This window comes from Pieris rapae, chromosome 8 (genome assembly GCF_905147795.1).
Source record: "Pieris rapae chromosome 8, ilPieRapa1.1, whole genome shotgun sequence".
Classification (NCBI taxonomy): domain Eukaryota; kingdom Metazoa; phylum Arthropoda; class Insecta; order Lepidoptera; family Pieridae; genus Pieris; species Pieris rapae.
The window spans coordinates 9,520,240-9,538,985 of NC_059516.1; the positions used below are offsets into that span (position 1 = coordinate 9,520,240).

General features: G+C 32.3%; 1 protein-coding gene and 1 non-coding gene across 2 annotated transcripts in view; one reads left to right on the forward strand and one right to left on the reverse strand.

Annotated features, from left to right (window-relative positions):
• The window catches only part of LOC110998908 (calexcitin-1), a 35,854-nt gene extending 30,411 nt beyond the window's left edge, over window positions 1-5,443 (reverse strand). The window contains exon 1 of the mRNA XM_022267721.2: window positions 5,376-5,443. The gene's annotated coding sequence lies outside the window, so the exon portion shown is untranslated. The remainder of the gene's footprint in view (window positions 1-5,375) is intronic.
• Window positions 522-592, forward strand: Trnag-gcc. The gene has a single exon. It is a non-coding gene; the product is annotated as a tRNA-Gly (tRNA).
• Window positions 5,444-18,746: the final 13,303 nt, after the last annotated feature.

Here is an 18,746-nt window from a genome sequence, read left to right on the forward strand (position 1 = left end):
ACTGGCTGGACACTCACGTACTGTTATGTGACATCACCGCCTATAGACACTAAGCATTGATAAGGATCGCAAGTACGTTGCCGGCCCTTTAGAAATTAGTACTCTCTTTTATTGAAGGACCGAAGTCGACTCTTTTTCTTAAGTAAAGTTTGTCCATAAATTTCTCGGAAACTTATTATCCATTTTAATTAAATTAGAATTCTTTCTGAAATTTGGGCGATCATTTTTACATGCATGAAAGAGGGATGTTTATTATAAAAATGAAATAAAATGTCATAAAACAAATCTTGTTGTGTAAGTAATGTTTTTAATATAAAAGTAACATATTCCTGCATTTCAAAAATCAGGATATTGTTAAATATGTATTTAACTAAAATGATAATACGCGTTCATTACGCGTTATCGCCAGTTGTGCAAATTCGGAGTGACGTCATAGGATGTTGTTAAAATCTACATATAGGATGTTGTTATGCACAATTATATTGTCAGAAACTTTTGCAGTATTCCGTACTATTCAACAAGCATCGGTGGTTCAGTGGTAGAATGCTCGCCTGCCACGCGGGCGGCCCGGGTTCGATTCCCGGCCGATGCATCCACTTTTTAATTTTTTTTTATAGAATTCATATATATAATTGTTACATCTACTCATGAAGTTATAATTAAATTTCATGACGATTTAATTTGCAAAAGAATAAATAAAATCCTTGATAAAAATTCTATAAAAGAGTTACATAGCCAGATAAGTTCCTATTTATCTGTTCCAAATATGTCGACTGACAATTCTATCTGTTGATCACAATCGTTTTGTTTGTCAGTCAAAAGCCTATGGGATTGCCAATCAGGCAGCACTCGCCTCAAAGGCTTATAAGTCGCCCGTGGCTTATCTTTGATCTAGACAACAATACTTCATATTTTCAAAGATAAAACTTTTCAATTAAACAAAAATATTGTATAAATTTTCTGCAAACTTAATGTTTGTACAGATAATTCAACAATAGATTATGCGCAATGTATAATACGAACAATATTTTTTAAAACAATGCAGCGGCCACATCAGGCATGAGGCTCGTCTAATGTCAAGTGATACCGCCCATAGACACTCACATTGCCAGGGCTCGCAAGTGCGTTGTCATCCTTATCAGAATTTTAATTACAGAGAAGAAAAGATTATTGTCTGCAATTTTTGAAATCTACATACTATCTTATATATAAAATTCTTGTGTCACGGTGTTAGTAACCGAACACCTCCGAAACGGCTCGACCGATTCCCATGAAATTTTGTGTGCGTATTGGGTAGGTCTGAGAATCGAACAACATCTATTTTTCATCCCCCTAAATGTAAAGGGTGGTCCACCCCTAAATTTTGTTATTTATTTTTTAGACAATTTTTTTTTTACGATACACCATACAAAAATACATGCAACCCTAAATTTTCACTCCTCTACAATCATCCCTTATGTTTTTTTTGTTAATTATAAACTTTAATTTTTTGACACAAAAACATGGCAAAATAACGTTTCGGGTCAGCTAGTACATTTATAGAATCATATAAGCATTGAAGATAAGAAAGAGGTTTAGCTTGTGATTTACATCCTAAAACAGTGAGTTCGCACTCCAGCTTCCGTAAATTTTATAAATTATAACTTCGTAACTCCGTTAAAAATGATATATTTCTTTAATATTTTGAATTCTCGTTATGCTAAAGAATACAATTTGGAACGTCCAAATTAATAAAAATTGTCAGTCTAAATTTAAATCTATCATGATTACTTGACCTTTTATGTCAAGTAATCATGATAGATATAGTATCTATCGTGATGATAGATTCAATGTATATGATATGATATTGATGTAATGTATATGTATGATGATATTATCATGTTATACAAGAATGAAATAATAAATGTTTACTGTCTAAAACAGTGTTTCCTAACACTTTTTCGGTCAAGCTTTTCTTTTTAAAATCTTTTTAAAATTCTCATGCCCCCTTCAATTTAGAAACTTAAATGATAGGTTTTATAAACAAATCACAGGCCTTCATGAAACACAGTAAGTAATTTTAAAAACATATACTGTAAAACTGAAATTTAAATTTCAAATAACTTTAATGATTTTTGGAATAGCTTAACAGAAAGACTACTCAAAAGAATACATTATTTTTTAATGAATTACTATAAATCGTGAATTAAAAAGTACAAAAGAATACTGATTATATTCATGTGACGGCTAAAATCAAAACATTTTCATACAATCCAAGAGATTTTTTCGTCGAAAATTTTATAATTACATCATATTACTCAAGATTTACGTGCTTATTCACGTATTTCGTGAATGCGACATCAAACATGGCCTGAGAGTCCTAGAATTTGCATTAGAATCGTTTTAATTTGGGTATTTAAATATTATAATTTTGTAAATATTGGAAATAAACGGGCTTTATTATTTATGTATTGTTATTTATTAAAGCTAGACAGATAAAAGCGGACCGTAAGAAATATGTAACCGATGTAAGAGTCTGCCTCGTAAAGTCACGTACAATTTTCTTGGACAATATTGGCAACGGATACTTTTCATCTTGTTCCTCGTTTGTGCTTTGACAGAATTGGGGCATGCAAAGAATTTAAGAACCCAACTATCGACGTTTCTAGTATAAGTCTTCGGGAACTATAATGGAATACGTAATACGGAAAAGAATGGATGTTTTAAAATGCATGGAATCTTTCAACGAGCTGGTGGTATTAGCAAAGGGCTCGTGCATAAAGTGTTGTCATAAAATTTAATAGTACAAGTGACTTAGCGTAAAACATTCGATGCCATTATAGAAATTATATTCAAAAATTCATATTTTGCATTGATATATCTAAACAATAGTAAAGGATAGGCACCGTACTTTCTGATAGGTAAAACCCAGGATAAGGTAAGTCACGCTTGCGAAATAAGCCCATTTGCTCCAATGAACAGTTATATATGAACGAAAATGAATGAACGAATGACTGTGTGAAAAAGTAAATTTCGAAGTTTTAGTTATTTATTTATTTCAGCTAATATCTAGATACTATTTTAAATTTCGAATTGGTCCCAACTCCAAATAGTAATTCTGATTTTTATTTTTATTTAAAAGCAATAAATCGATATACGGACGGCCAATTGCATAAAGTAAATCTCCATCATCTACTTCGCAATAATCAACACTAGCAAAAAAAATTATTTCCAGAAACTTTTTCTTCTTCACTACAACTATTTTATTAATATAGTACCTAGTTCAATAAAATTATAAAATTCAACATGACCCACTTAAAATTTTATTAAGTAATTTTCCGGAAATATTTCCAAGATCTTATCAAAGAACAGCATTGAAACGTTTTAGTTATAAGTAATTAAGCTTTCGCTGCGGAAATTAATTATTTTATGACATTTTATATTGCTTAACTCAAGCCAATAAAGCTATGTGCAGCAGCACAGTAGCTCCTGTTTCCCTGATGATTTCTCTAACCTTGTGATTTGTTTTCACTGAATATCGAACCTAGATTAATAATTTAAGCTATTGCATATATAATTGACAATATGTATTTATTTAAGTAAGCCTTAATTATCAGGGTATATAAATGTACTCTGCATTCGAATTCTGCAGTCATATGGTATGCATCAAAATAAGCTTCGGGAAGAAGGACTTTAATGGTGCCTATTTTAAATTTGACAATACAAAATTTAAAAATACATAATTTATAATAGCACATTTTCACAATCTACAATTTTTTTTATAGAACAGGACGCCCATGGACACTGTCAATGCCAGAGAGCTCGCGAGTGCGTTGCCGGCCTTTTAAGAAGTGGTACTATAATTCTTCAAATATTATGGCATTACCTATTATGGCAGACATGAAATGTCTGAAATGTTCTTATTCTATTCAAAAAGGAACGTGCACATTCGAAGCTATAACACATTTGTGAATATTTTCATTTACACATTGTGTCGCAAAGAAATTTAGGATCGTAGTACAACTTAAGAAACAAGGGTAGATCTCACCAATTTTCAGTCATTTTCTATTTAAATTAATTTAACGTACTCATGAAAAATTATTAAAGTTTCCAACCGACTCCCAAGTGGTAGTCCCGTTAGCATTAAAGCACCTGCAATTTATTTTTCTCCCAGGTAAATGAGGGCATTTGCTTTTATGGTTTCTTGGGACCAACGAGTTTCATGAAATATGTTTCAGTTAACGTTTGTATTAGGCATGGGAGCGGACTTTCGCTTTTTTCATTCATTTCATTCCTAATTTAACTTAAAATATATTTGATCGACCAAACGTTTTATATGGGACGCCAGAATCGCTTTATAATAAATTGTGATTTCAAGTGTATGTTTGGTGCAACCTTTTTAAGGGTCAAATGAGGTTCTACATATTATGATGTTAAAGATAAAGAAATGTGTTTGAGATTTATGTTAAATGTTTTTATCTATTTATGTGTCAACGACGTTGACAATGTAAAATTGAGGGATTTGATTATATTATTTTAGATTAGCAGTAAGACTTTTTATTTTAAGCGAGAATTTTAAGTTTTCTATTCTATTTTATTAATTAAAAGGGAATTTATATATAAACTCAATATTATAATATCAATGTATGATTTCACCTCATAATTACGAACCCGTCATGGTATGTCATGGTATCTATTTAGGCTTTTCGGTGATATACCACAGACGCCTATAACAGTTGTTGCTAAAAAGCGTTGCGTAAAAAGTAGCAAGCATTTTGTTGTTATTGAATGGGAAATGGCAAATTTATTATGTAATAAAACATAGTTTGGTATTAATATGCAGTAACCAAAATAAAAATATTTTTAGGCAAAGCGAAAATATATTATTACATTAAAATAAATTGATTTGAATATTGTATATATCTTCGGTTTCGGATGGACAATCAAACCCTACAAAAATTCAATTGAATCCATGTCCACTGAGACAATTTCCAAAAGAAAAAAAGCAAAGTAATTTGAAATGAAAAAAACCAATAATATTTTCTTTGTAGATTAAATGTAGATACGAATTCGTATTCGCTGCAAAACTTTCTCTAGAAACTTTATCAAAAATCGCTTCCAACTTTTAACACGATACACGATGAAAGATAAGTTTTAAAATTACTTTCAGATGTGTTATAAAAGGAAATTGTATCTGATGTTTAATATATTATATTTATAGTTAGTTAATTTTATTTCAATATCTTAGTGAAATAAAAAAAATACAATTACGTAATAAAACCACGCCTTACATAAAAAAGAAAATGAGATTTTAAGTTATAAAACCTCTTTTGTAATTATTTTAAAAACGTTATCCACTCTGGCATGTTACAAAAAAAATCGAATTTGGAACTTACCGTTCAGTAGTTCAGTACAGTAGGGTGCCGGCTGTCCCGTCACAACGTTCAGCGAATAATGCCGTGCGGCAGCGGGGCCCGATTTAAACTAAACTACGTATTGCAGTGCCGAAGAAAAGACTCAAAGATTGATCGTTGTAACCTCAAGGGTGTTTCTGTACATCCTTTAACACCACAAATCGACTGTTGAAAGTTTTAATAGAAGTCGATTAACTGCAATGACTTGTGGGAAAAGTTGGAGTTACCGATCAGTCACGAAAAAAGCTGGCGTTTGTTTTGTTCTTATGATATAATTTATGCTGAGTATGAAACTTTCTTATTAGAAGATAATCTTTATCTTACTTGCAATATTGATCAAATCAAAAGTTCGGATTTTGTATTATTAATGTATTTGTTACATCGCGGAGCTGTACAAAAATATTACGTTTTATTCAGGCTTTGTGAAATTATGGGTTTAAAATACTTTAATGAGGGAGTTATGTTATGTAACATTAGTTAAGTTAAAATTATATATTTCAGGTAATTGCAAACTAAATTTTAGCAATTACCAAAAACTTGAATATAAAATGATGCCTTTTAGATTTATATTTTAGTTTTTTCCACAGTCATAAATAGTAATTTAACATTCTCGGGTTCGATGAAGTCCAATAATCGACTACTCTTATATTTTTATAAGTAATAGAAGTGTCACTCAGATTTAAGAACCCTTAAATTAAGTTTTTGTCAGTCTAGCGTCTCAACCCTACTAACCCTAATTGTATTTTATAATCTCTACTTTTAAACTATTAAAACCAATTGACAATCCAGCTTCATACAGACAGTTTAATTTAACACACCTTTGAACATCCCTCTAACAATCGCCATCGAATTTAACTAGGGTCAAACTGATTTATTAAAAATTAAAATATGATTATGATTTATGATGATGATTTATTAAAAAAGAAAATAAATTAATAATTTAAACAGTTCAAATATAAAAAGAAGAGAAGAAGTCTTTCTTCCAACTTCGATTTTATTTCTTCTGGATTAGTGACTAAATAAAGATTTAAGTTGATGCCGGGTAGATGGGACTGGTGACCCCAGAGCTGGTATTGGCTCAACGAATAAGTATCACTAAACTTAAAAATGCCACAAGAATCCAATATTTAGGTTTGTTTTAATTTTCTTATTTTTGATTTTTTATTATTTTTATTATTGGTCTTTTGATTAATAAAATTGAAAATACTACCTATGTATTTGGTTGTTATGTTTATGTTTTTTGACTATTTATTAAAGATTTTGGCATAAAATATTAATTAGATATTTTATAAATTCTGTATAATACGCTACGCGATCTTATAAAATTTAACCGTAATATTCTAAAATGAATGAAAATTAAGATTTTTAGCATTATAATTATTAACTAGTTTATAAATAGTATATAAATGCCCGATGCTATTCTATCAAGATTCGAAAGGCTGTTATTTTAAATTGTGAATTTTCCATTATCACGATCGTGTGTAATTTCTCCAAGAACAATATCGCAGAAATGTGGGCACGTTGGTATAATTGGGTCATTAAAAGGGTACTTTTATGACCTCACCTACGGCGTTATTAGAGAATCTAGTGATACTGAAATATCGTTATGTGACGCAAGTTTTGTAGGATTATAACTAAATTTACAAAACTGTTTTTCTAGGTTTGGATCGGATTAACTAAACATTTTTTTTATTATGTAATTCAATTATTTATCTTCTATATATATCGTATCTACCTTAAAATGTATAGTGTTTGTTGAAGGCTATTTTTATTATAGAACTGGGGCAAACGGGCAAGCAGCGTACCTCGAGTTAAATGACTCCGCCGCCGTCCTTAGACACTGAACTGCCAGGAAGCTTGCAAGTACGTTGCCGACCTATTAAGAATTGAATAAATTTCTAGAACTACCCTTAGTCGAATTGGTTTTTTCCCTTTCCGAATAACATAAGTAAATCAGTAAAACTATATTTTGTTCGGGTAAATCATCCTTCTGATGACTTTTTTGCAACTGTCCAAAAACGTTGACGTCTGATTCTTTAGATTATTTCTATGATATTTATCACATTTGTACTTTCTTTCGATCGATCTCCTATCTGCATCCCAATAACCAAATCTTATGAAGACAATTCATTTTTGGCGACGGATAGAATGCAATCTCTTCGCTCTGTACACTCATTTGATAATCAATATAAACCAAATAAAATAAATAAAACCATTCAAATATTATTAAAATATACATGTCCATATTTAAAACAAATTAAATAGCTTTTTATTTATTTAAAAAACTGGTGTAAATTAAAATCTTAATATAGGATATTGGCACAGTTGAACTGTCATTTTCATACAAAAGTCTATCCACATACACCGATCCGACCAACCATGGATAGCTTGTATCGACAGATGGTTATTAATCCGTCGATTTGTTATTGGCACACTTTTATCAAAATTCGGACTAAAAATTGGTCTATCCGGAGATGTATGTGATGTTATTCAGTGTATGTTTTACTTATTCGAGTTTTTTTGTAATAATGTTGTATCAGTAAACATATATAATAGATAATTTAACAATAAAGGACCAATTAGCGGTGAACTATACTCGTTAGTTCTACTCTAAGGCAGTAATCCTTGTCTAAGGGTCTGTAAACATACGTCCAAAAAGATCCTTTTTACTATGACGGGATTAAACGGACAATCCAAATGAACAACAACCTTTCCTGAATTGTTTGACTTTAGGCTTCTATATATTTATAATTTTTAATTCGTAAAAGGTCTAAGCGAATGAATCGATAATATGTTTTTGTTAGAAACCTACCGTGATCCTTTCTAGTTCCGGTCTAGGCAGTTTTTGTCGCGCACCATGTGGACCCAACTGCCAACTGAAGTATTTCCAAACCAATTCAACTTTTGGTCCTTCGAGAAAAGAGCGTATTAATTATTATAAGGCCATGCACTCGCGAGGCCTTGGAGAGTATCACTTCACTTTTTATAAAAAAAAAACTTTTATAAAGGTTTGCTCAGAGAGGATTCAAGTTAGTTCTTTGTTGAATATCCCAGAAATATCAGGGGTCATAAACAAGTCGGTGTCTAATACACGAAATACTAATCGTTTACTTCACTGTGTGTGTATATTTGCGCTTAGTGTAAAAGATAACGCACATCCTAGTTTTATACCCATACCCTCAGAGTACGAAAAGCATATGCTTCATACAATACAAAACAAAAATTTTACTAATACAGCTCTGCGAATTTAAGAGTTTATAGGAGCTAATACTTACTTTGTATGCATATAACATTTAATTTAATCATTTATCAAATTAGAAAATTTAAAGTTTTTTTCTATAATTGGGTTTTTTTATAGAACAGGGGCAAACTGTTAAGTGATGCCACCGCCCATGGACACTCTCAATTCCATAGGGCTCATGAGTTTAGGGCCTATTAAGAATTAAAAATCCGTTTTGGCCAATGAGCTGAATGAAGCAAGTCCAAATAAAACAACAACATTCTCAACAGGTTTCGTTAATTTAAATCACGGCTTTGTGCATATTTTTATCCATATATTTTACGTTACTTTACAGAACCCTTCACAGAACATAACTATGAATATCATTAAAATCTTTTCACTGTAATTCCTGATTTTCCAAGACTAAAACACGCTTTTCCATTCGCATTCCAAACATCAAGTTTAATTACATTAGACTGTAAATGTCCTCTGGAAGTCGCGTCTGCCTCGAGTAACACAAACAAACATCGCTAATTGATCTAAGGAGTATATACATTATTCTGATTATTTTTTTGCTCTGGTAATGGTAATGTTTATCAAACAACACACACACAACACACATTTAAACTGTAAACTTTCAGTAATTTATATACCGTATTGTATACACAAGTTTAATACAGAAATAACATAATACATAAAAATATATCTAATAACTAACCTTAAAATTTAATTATTAAAAAATATTATTAAAAGGAGTCCCTTTAGGCAAGGTTCCGAAGATACTGGCAGCGTTCCCCCTTTGAATAGCTAGACTAATTCTTTGTGCGAGGTAGCTGCCAGCTCTTCGTTCTCCTGTGATGTCGACTAACCTTTTTGATAATTCCCTAAAAAGCTTTAATGCGCTAGGACCCCACGGACCAAGGGTCTCGACACCGAATGGGACAAAATCATATTCAGAGCCTAGACCCCTGTATTTGCAGACTTTAGCTTTTTCAGCCGCATCACAAGCCGCACCAGCTCTCTTGTTAGTTCCATGAAGATTGGAAGGGGCCAGTGTGTCTGAACAGGTGGCATCCCATACCAAAACCCGACCCATCTTCCATGGAATCAAACTCATACCGTCCGGTCTCTTGCCATCGTCTCTAGCAATTCCAGTCGGCTCATGTAGATTAGGCACGTTGACGGTGGCAAGGGACCGATGTATGATATCGTTGAGTGCGGCATGTAACGAGAAGCGGCCAGCACTTTTTTGACATGATAGTCCGTGATGTCCTAGTTTGTCGACATCACTGCCACACAAGTTGCAAAGTAGATATCCAGTAGCTGTTTGTAAAAATATCAATTTAAAATTTGTAATACAGCGAGATATTATCCAGGCCCCAAAGGGTGGCGAGACTCCCATAACGCCCCCTTATATCTGGTCTTGTGTTCACAGGTGCGGTTTATAATTAAAATTATATCTTTGCTTATTATAAACTGATAAAGATCGCCTTGAAAATGTATGGATAGGAAGGACACTTATTAATCACCAATTGACTTGTCTATGATCTTGGATGTTATCTTTTAATAGGGGATAAGGTTCAGAGATTGGCCATACAACATACACGAACATGATAATGCTTAGTTGTAATTGGTGTACGATAGTAGTAGGGATTCACGGGTTCTGCCTCACTCGCTGCCTCAGTCAACCTAACCCCCCGTGTGTTTCTGGCTCAGCGGCAGTCCCCACCTAAAAAAAAAAAAAAAAAAAAAAAAGTTTGGTCTCTTTCCCCACTAAACAGACCGTGCTGAGTCGATAGCACTCACTCCCGAAGCGATATTTCTCTCTGTTTCGAAGTTAGGTTTTGCTATACGTTGCAAATTAATCGATTTACTAATCACCTCATAATAAGAATGTAACGTCTCGTCCAAATCCTCATTTACTAATCACCGAGTCAGTTTCGTATCTATAATTAGCAAATTACCATGCGCATTTACCTGCAAATGCACCAGGACAGATGGGAAAAGGATTTACTGAACATTAAAAATATGATTTCCGTGTTTTATGTGTTTATTTGCATTATGTTACAATACAACTTTACTAGTGTCATGTCATTTCTTGGCGAGTCATACGAAAAATTTCTGAGGTAATCTTCCAAGCTGAAACCCCAGAACTTGTAGTACAAATATACTACACAATACTCCCCACAAAAGGCAGAATAGATGTCCTGAACGCTAGCTGTATTATAGCTCCATACCCGACAATTTCTTCTTAAAAAATCCGCTATTACTCTAATAGGCTTACGTCCAAATGAATCAAAATATTCTCCAACTTTTTCGTGGTTGATATGAATAGCTACCCAATGAGATCCTGGTTGTGAGTCAGGGTCGAGATTGCATATAATAAATGTGGGTAAGTGTACGTGCATTGGTAGGCGATTCGAGGGGTACACGCTATACTGGATGCTGGGATGTATTTTATGGAGACTCATTTGCAGGTTTAATGTATTCATTTTTACTCCAACGCGTTTGACCTTCTACTCTTATATATTGCACTAAATACAATTCCAATTCCTATCAATCATCCACCTCAACTAACATCTCGTTGTATTGTCACCCCAATATATGTGATATCTTATATGCATTTATTTAGAAAAGTAGGGAAACTATTAATGAGAAACCATATTTTTATTTATTATATTTCATTCCGTTTATTATTCTCAATTTAATCATAAGTACATAAAAGTCATTTCTTAACTACTATAATCCACACATACATTTCTGTTCTTATCTATTTCTATAATGTTTGAAAACTCTGCATAAACTACACAGTTAATTGTTTCAGTCAATGCGTTCTCGAATCTTACTTCCATTCTCACACTACCATGACGAATGAGATTCCAGTGAATATTAGAGTTAGCTGATAAGTCGGGGGTTAAATCAAAGGCTAGTAAACAGTATCCATCTGAGTATTGCTCCCTCGATATCCCATTACCTTCGTTAAGAAAATGTATACCGGTACCTGAGTACAGTGTGTGGTATGCGCTGGCAAATACATCGTTTGGGAATGATGGTTGTAATGATTTTGATGGTATTTGTTGACCGTCTATATATAAACTAAAGGAGCAAATACCGAAGTTTTCAAAGTTGAATGGGTTTTTATTATAACTACCATTGAAGGCGGTATTATTAACAAAACCAATGATACATCTCTTAGGAACCTGTCCTAAAAATATATTGTCCAGTGTCTTACCCTGCACACCAGATGGTATGGTCAGGACTTTCACTTCGCCTCTTGTTATAGGATATTTAGCTGTAGTAGTGGCAAGAACCTTTTGATGGGCTATTAGTATTGATGGATTAATTTTTGCTCTGCGTATTATTAAAGTTGCATCTGTGATACAGACTTTGTATTCTAAAATTATTACTAAGGCGAAGGGTGTTAACAAATGTGTCACAAAAAAATTAACGTTAGACAATTATAAGTCATGTTTATTTAATAAATTTAATATTCAATTTTGTAAAATGTATCGATTTAAATCGTTAAAACATACAATTTTCACCCAAGAAATTAATAAAACATGTTTATCTTTTAATGATACCAAGCGACACATTCTACCAAATAATATAGATACGATACCACTGGGCCATTATAAACTCGTTAGCAATTCCAAGTAAAAAAAATAAAAGAAAAATGTGAACTAAATTATTAATAATATGTTTATGAAATTTAGTTGTAGATAATTTCATTACTCATTATTATTTATTTATGTGTTTTATAATATTTTGTAAGATAATGTTTTCATATTATTGTTTTATTTAGATATTACCTTATTTATATTTTAGAGTAACTTTAATGTATAAATAAAATCTTTTAAAGAAAAATATTCAGTTTTATTTGGATACCCAAAGAAGAAAGAAGTATAAAAAAATGATTCATTTTATTCATCCTTTTGCTGCAATCATAGCAGGTCCAACAGGATGTGGAAAATCAAACTTTGTAGCACAATTCATTAAACATAGGGGTAGTGCATGTAATGAGTCTTTTTCTGAAATAACATGGTGTTATGATGAAATGCAGCCACTATATAATATACCTGGAGTGAACTATCATCAAGGGTTGCCTGATTTGCATATGTTCGATGGTAAAAATCCTCATTTGATAATAATAGATGATTTAATGAGAGAATCTGACGGTAGAGTTGTTGATATATTTACAAAAGGAAGTCACCATAGAAATTTAAGTGTTTTTTATATAACACAAAACTTATTTCATCAAGGAAGAGGACAACGTGACATTTCCCTTAATTCAAGTTACATCATTTATTTCAAAAATCCCCGTGATAAAACACAAATTAAATTTCTAGCCAGACAGGTTTCGCCTGAGAACACTAAATTTATCGAAGAATCATATGCAGATGCTACAAAAGTTGCTCACGGATATTTGATGATTGATTTAAAACAAAATACTGATGATACACACCGGATAAAATCAAACATTTTTGAAAACACTCACTATTGTACATTATATATCACCATGAAAGCATATAAATATCTTTGTAATCAACGATTTTGAGTCAGTTTTAAACTATGTATCATCGAGTAACAACACATAAAGATTTATTGTCAGCTCTACACACATTAAAACCAAGACATCGGAAGGTATTACTGAAAACCTGCAATAATCAAGAAATAAACTGTCTTTGTGAGTGTATTTATAACGTTTTGAAAGGAAAAGTACCATTGAAAGGAGCAGAGAAGTCTAAACTTAAAAACCTAAAAAATACCTTACGTAAGCTAGTAAGCAGAGGAAAAAGTTTTGAATATAGAAAAAATATATTAATTCAAAAAGGAGGTTCCTTTCTTCCAATAATATTAGGCACTGTTCTAAGTAGTCTTATAAGTTGTTTTACTAATAAACCACTATGAATACTAAAAAAATGCTGATTATTGAACACGATTTTGTTGATAAAATAACACATCAACAAAATGAAAATAAAGTTACACCACGAAGTCGATTAGACAGTGAAATGGAAAAAATAATGTCAAGCAAATTAGGAGATCGTGAGAAATGGGCCCTTTACCAACAAATTTTACAAAGATACCTTCATTTTTCTATGGTAGAACGTCAACCTCAAGAAATAATATTTACTGAAAAAACAGTAAATAATAAAACTTATGAAGATGGTAAAATTAATTTCACTGATAACGAAAATGAAAATGAAAATGAAAAAGTGGTAGGTGGTGAACAACCGTCGTTGGGTAAAGACGTCTCGTTTCAGTTGTCAACACAGGACATATTAAATTTGATTCCGAACTTATATAAAGAAAGGAGAATTATTGATGGAATCCATTCAAAACCATAGTGATAAATTACAATGGAATAAATATGGTACAGTGGTAATTAGTGCAAAAGAAATTCCTGGAAGTAATATTATTGATTTAGTAAATGATGCATTAAGACCCTCAAAGAAAGCAGATCCCATCGGTTGGGAAACATTCTCAGAATTTTTAAATGATATAAATATACCACTGACATACATTGGTAATCTTAAAAGACTTAAATATATTGGCAATCTTAAAAAACATCACACACTACCGATCCAAGAATCAAGCATCGATTACACTTCTCCGACTCAATCAAATCATAACAGTAAAATAAAAAACAAAATTGATTGGGATAAATGGACCCCATATTAAAGCTTCATCAAATATATTATGATATTTCACATCCTGCCGGTTACAGTAATGTGAATACATTAACAAAAGCGATGAATGGAAAACTTTCTAAAACAGATGTAGAGACGTGGTTGCAGTCTCAAGAAACATATACGTTACATAAGCCAGTTCGAAAAAGATTTCTGCGAAATAAGTACATTTTATCAAATTTTAATGAATTGTGGCAAGCTGACTTGAGTGACTTAAGAACTTACGAACAGGATAATGATGGATATAAGTATATTTTATGTGTCATTGATGTTTTTAGCAAATATGCGTATGTTAGAGCAATAAAAAAGAAAGATTCTGTTACAATAAAACAGTGTTTTACTAGCATTTTTGATGAAGCTAAAACTGTTCCTAGACATATACAATCAGATAAAGGTACAGAATTTGTATCTAAAGATGTCCAAAGTTATTTAAAAAATAAAAATATAAATTATTATACTACAAATAATCCAGATATTAAAGCAAGTATAGTAGAAAGATTTCAGAGAACTTTAAAAATGAAAATGTGGCGTTATTTTACATATAAAAATACACATCGCTATATAGATATCTTACAAGATTTAGTTAGTTCATATAATCACAGTGTGCATTCTAGTATAAAAATGAGACCATGTGATGTTAATAACCAAAACATTATGAAAGTTTGGAGGAATCTATATTTTGATGGAATTTCATGTAACTCAAATTTGAAAAAGTTACCCAAGTTTAAAGTCGGTGACCATGTAAGAATTACTAAACAAAAACATACATTTCAAAAAGGTTATGAAAGTAATTGGAGTGATGAAATATTTATTATAACTTCAGTTATAGATCGCTCACCATGTGTTGTATACACTTTGATGGATTTGGAAAATGAATCTATAACAGGCACATTTTATGAGAAAGAATTACAAAAAGTTACATTTTCCCCCACTTCTGATTATAAAATTGATAAAATCTTAAGGTATCGTAACTCTGGACTCAGAAAAGAAGCATTAGTCAAGTGGAAAGGGTACCCAAACAAATTTAATTCTTGGGTATTATTATCTTCTATCAAAACTTTACAATGAAGGAAAGTTTTTATTTAACTTTACTCAGCAATAGTTCCACACAATATTTTCCGGGAAATATGACTTCAAATTTTTCTACAAAACTACCTAAGCCCATTACATTAGAAGGAGAATGGATGGTAGGTATAGTTGAGTTCCAATATCCCTCTACTATGTTCTCCGTGCAAGAGCATGAAAATATTATGTACATAAGTAAAAAAACTACCATCAACAACGAAGAGACCACACTAATGTATAAGAACCATATACCGGCCACCAACTATGATAATATACAAAATATTCTTATAGCTTTAAATTCGAAAGAGAAAGTTAGTTTTCGCCAGGACACCGTGTCAAAGTTTGTCTCTGTTGCAGTAAAGGATCCATCAATAATTTCATTATCTCTATCACCTAATTTGAGTTTTCAACTTGGGTTTGAGCCAGATACCAATCTAGTAAATCAAAATATCAGTAAACGCCCTGCTAATCTACATTTAGGGTTACCATCACAATTATTTGTGTATTGTGATATTATAGAACCACAAATTGTTGGTGATGTCATGACACCCCTGTTGAGAATTATACCCTTAGATCCCGCTAAATACATATATGGTTCAAATAAAATGCATATATTTTCACCACCACATTATTTACCTGTTATGAGAAGAGAATTTGATGTTATTGAGGTAGATATAAGAACAACCACGGGAAATGCGGTACCATTTCAATACGGTACATCGTGTGTGAAACTTCATTTTAAAAAAATATAATCTTTATATCTTTTTTGAAATGTATACACCTCAAGATACTATTATATGTCCTTATGAACATTATTATTCGCAACAAGCTGGATCTGGTATTAATGTAATCTACAAAGGAGCCTTACATCAACGTGGTCATGGTATCGGCAGTTTTCTTGGGGGGTTATTTCGAAGTGTGCTACCTTTACTCACTAGTGGTGCTAAGGTGATTGGAAAAGAAGCACTTAACAGTGGTATTGGGCTTTTGTCAGATGTTGTAGCTAGTCGCCCCATTAAAGAATCAATTAAAAATCGTTTGAAAAGTGCTAGTTCTAACCTTAAACACAAAGTTGATACCAAAATTGATGAACTTATGACTGGATCGGGTGTTAATAAAAGACGAAAATATAGAAATGAGCTCATTCGAGTTTCACCTCTTAAGAAGAAAGACGCTTTAAGGAAAACAAGGAACAAAAATATTAATATTTCCAAAGATATATTTTCAAACTAATCATAATGTCTTTTATTCATAATCATTCATGTGAGTGTGTTAAATCTGAATTGGACCTATTTGCTCTTCCTTCCACACAAACAAGTATCGAATATGGGCACTGGATACACTACAAACCAATTTCTTCATTAAGCGATGATGGACCCATCGAATTCCAAGTACCTGGTACAGGAGACGACTACATAGACCTTTCGCATACACTACTCCATCTCAAGGCTCAAATTAAAAATCAAGACGGTTCTGTAGTTAATGCAGCTAATGTAGTGGCACCAGTCAATAATTGGTTACATTCTTTATTTAACCAATTGGATGTTTACCTAAACCAAAAACTTGTGTCACCCCCAAATAATACTTATGCATATCGTGCTTTCATAGAAACTCTATTAAATTATTCATCATCTGCCAAAAAATCACATTTGACATGTGGTTTATGGTACGAGGATACAGCTGGTAAAATGAATGAAACTAATGAGGCAAATAAGGGCTTTTACAAAAGACAACAACTTTCAAAGGATGGTAAGGATGTCGAAATGATTGGACATTTACATGGGGATATATTCAATCAAGATAAATTCCTCATTAACGGGGTCGAACTATCTATAAAATTAGTGAGATCGAGAGAAACATTTAACCTCATGTCACAGAATGCAGATAATAAGTACAAAGTCTGTATCACAGATGCAACTTTAATAATACGCAGAGCAAAAATTAATCCATCAATACTAATAGCCCATCAAAAGGTTCTTGCCACTACTACAGCTAAATATCCTATAACAAGAGGCGAAGTGAAAGTCCTGACCATACCATCTGGTGTGCAGGGTAAGACACTGGACAATATATTTTTAGGACAGGTTCCTAAGAGATGTATCATTGGTTTTGTTAATAATACCGCCTTCAATGGTAGTTATAATAAAAACCCATTCAACTTTGAAAACTTCGGTATTTGCTCCTTTAGTTTATATATAGACGGTCAACAAATACCATCAAAATCATTACAACCATCATTCCCAAACGATGTATTTGCCAGCGCATACCACACACTGTACTCAGGTACCGGTATACATTTTCTTAACGAAGGTAATGGGATATCGAGGGAGCAATACTCAGATGGATACTGTTTACTAGCCTTTGATTTAACCCCCGACTTATCAGCTAACTCTAATATTCACTGGAATCTCATTCGTCATGGTAGTGTGAGAATGGAAGTAAGATTCGAGAACGCATTGACTGAAACAATTAACTGTGTAGTTTATGCAGAGTTTTCAAACATTATAGAAATAGATAAGAACAGAAATGTATGTGTGGATTATAGTAGTTAAGAAATGACTTTTATGTACTTATGATTAAGTTGAGAATAATAAACGGAATGAAATATAATAAATAAAAATATGGTTTCTCATTAATAGTTTCCCTACTTTTCTAAATAAATGCATATAAGATATCACATATATTGGGATGACAATACAACGAGATGTTAGTTGAGGTGGATGATTGATAGGAATTGGAATTGTATTTAGTGCAATATATAAGAGTAGAAGGTCAAACGCGTTGGAGTAAAAATGAATACATTAAACCTGCAAATGAGTCTCCATAAAATACATCCCAGCATCCAGTATAGCGTGTACCCCTCGAATCGCCTACCAATGCACGTACACTTACCCACATTTATTATATGCAATCTCGACCCTGACTCACAACCAGGATCTCATTGGGTAGCTATTCATATCAACCACGAAAAAGTTGGAGAATATTTTGATTCATTTGGACGTAAGCCTATTAGAGTAATAGCGGATTTTTTAAGAAGAAATTGTCGGGTATGGAGCTATAATACAGCTAGCGTTCAGGACATCTATTCTGCCTTTTGTGGGGAGTATTGTGTAGTATATTTGTACTACAAGTTCTGGGGTTTCAGCTTGGAAGATTACCTCAGAAATTTTTCGTATGACTCGCCAAGAAATGACATGACACTAGTAAAGTTGTATTGTAACATAATGCAAATAAACACATAAAACACGGAAATCATATTTTTAATGTTCAGTAAATCCTTTTCCCATCTGTCCTGGTGCATTTGCAGGTAAATGCGCATGGTAATTTGCTAATTATAGATACGAAACTGACTCGGTGATTAGTAAATGAGGATTTGGACGA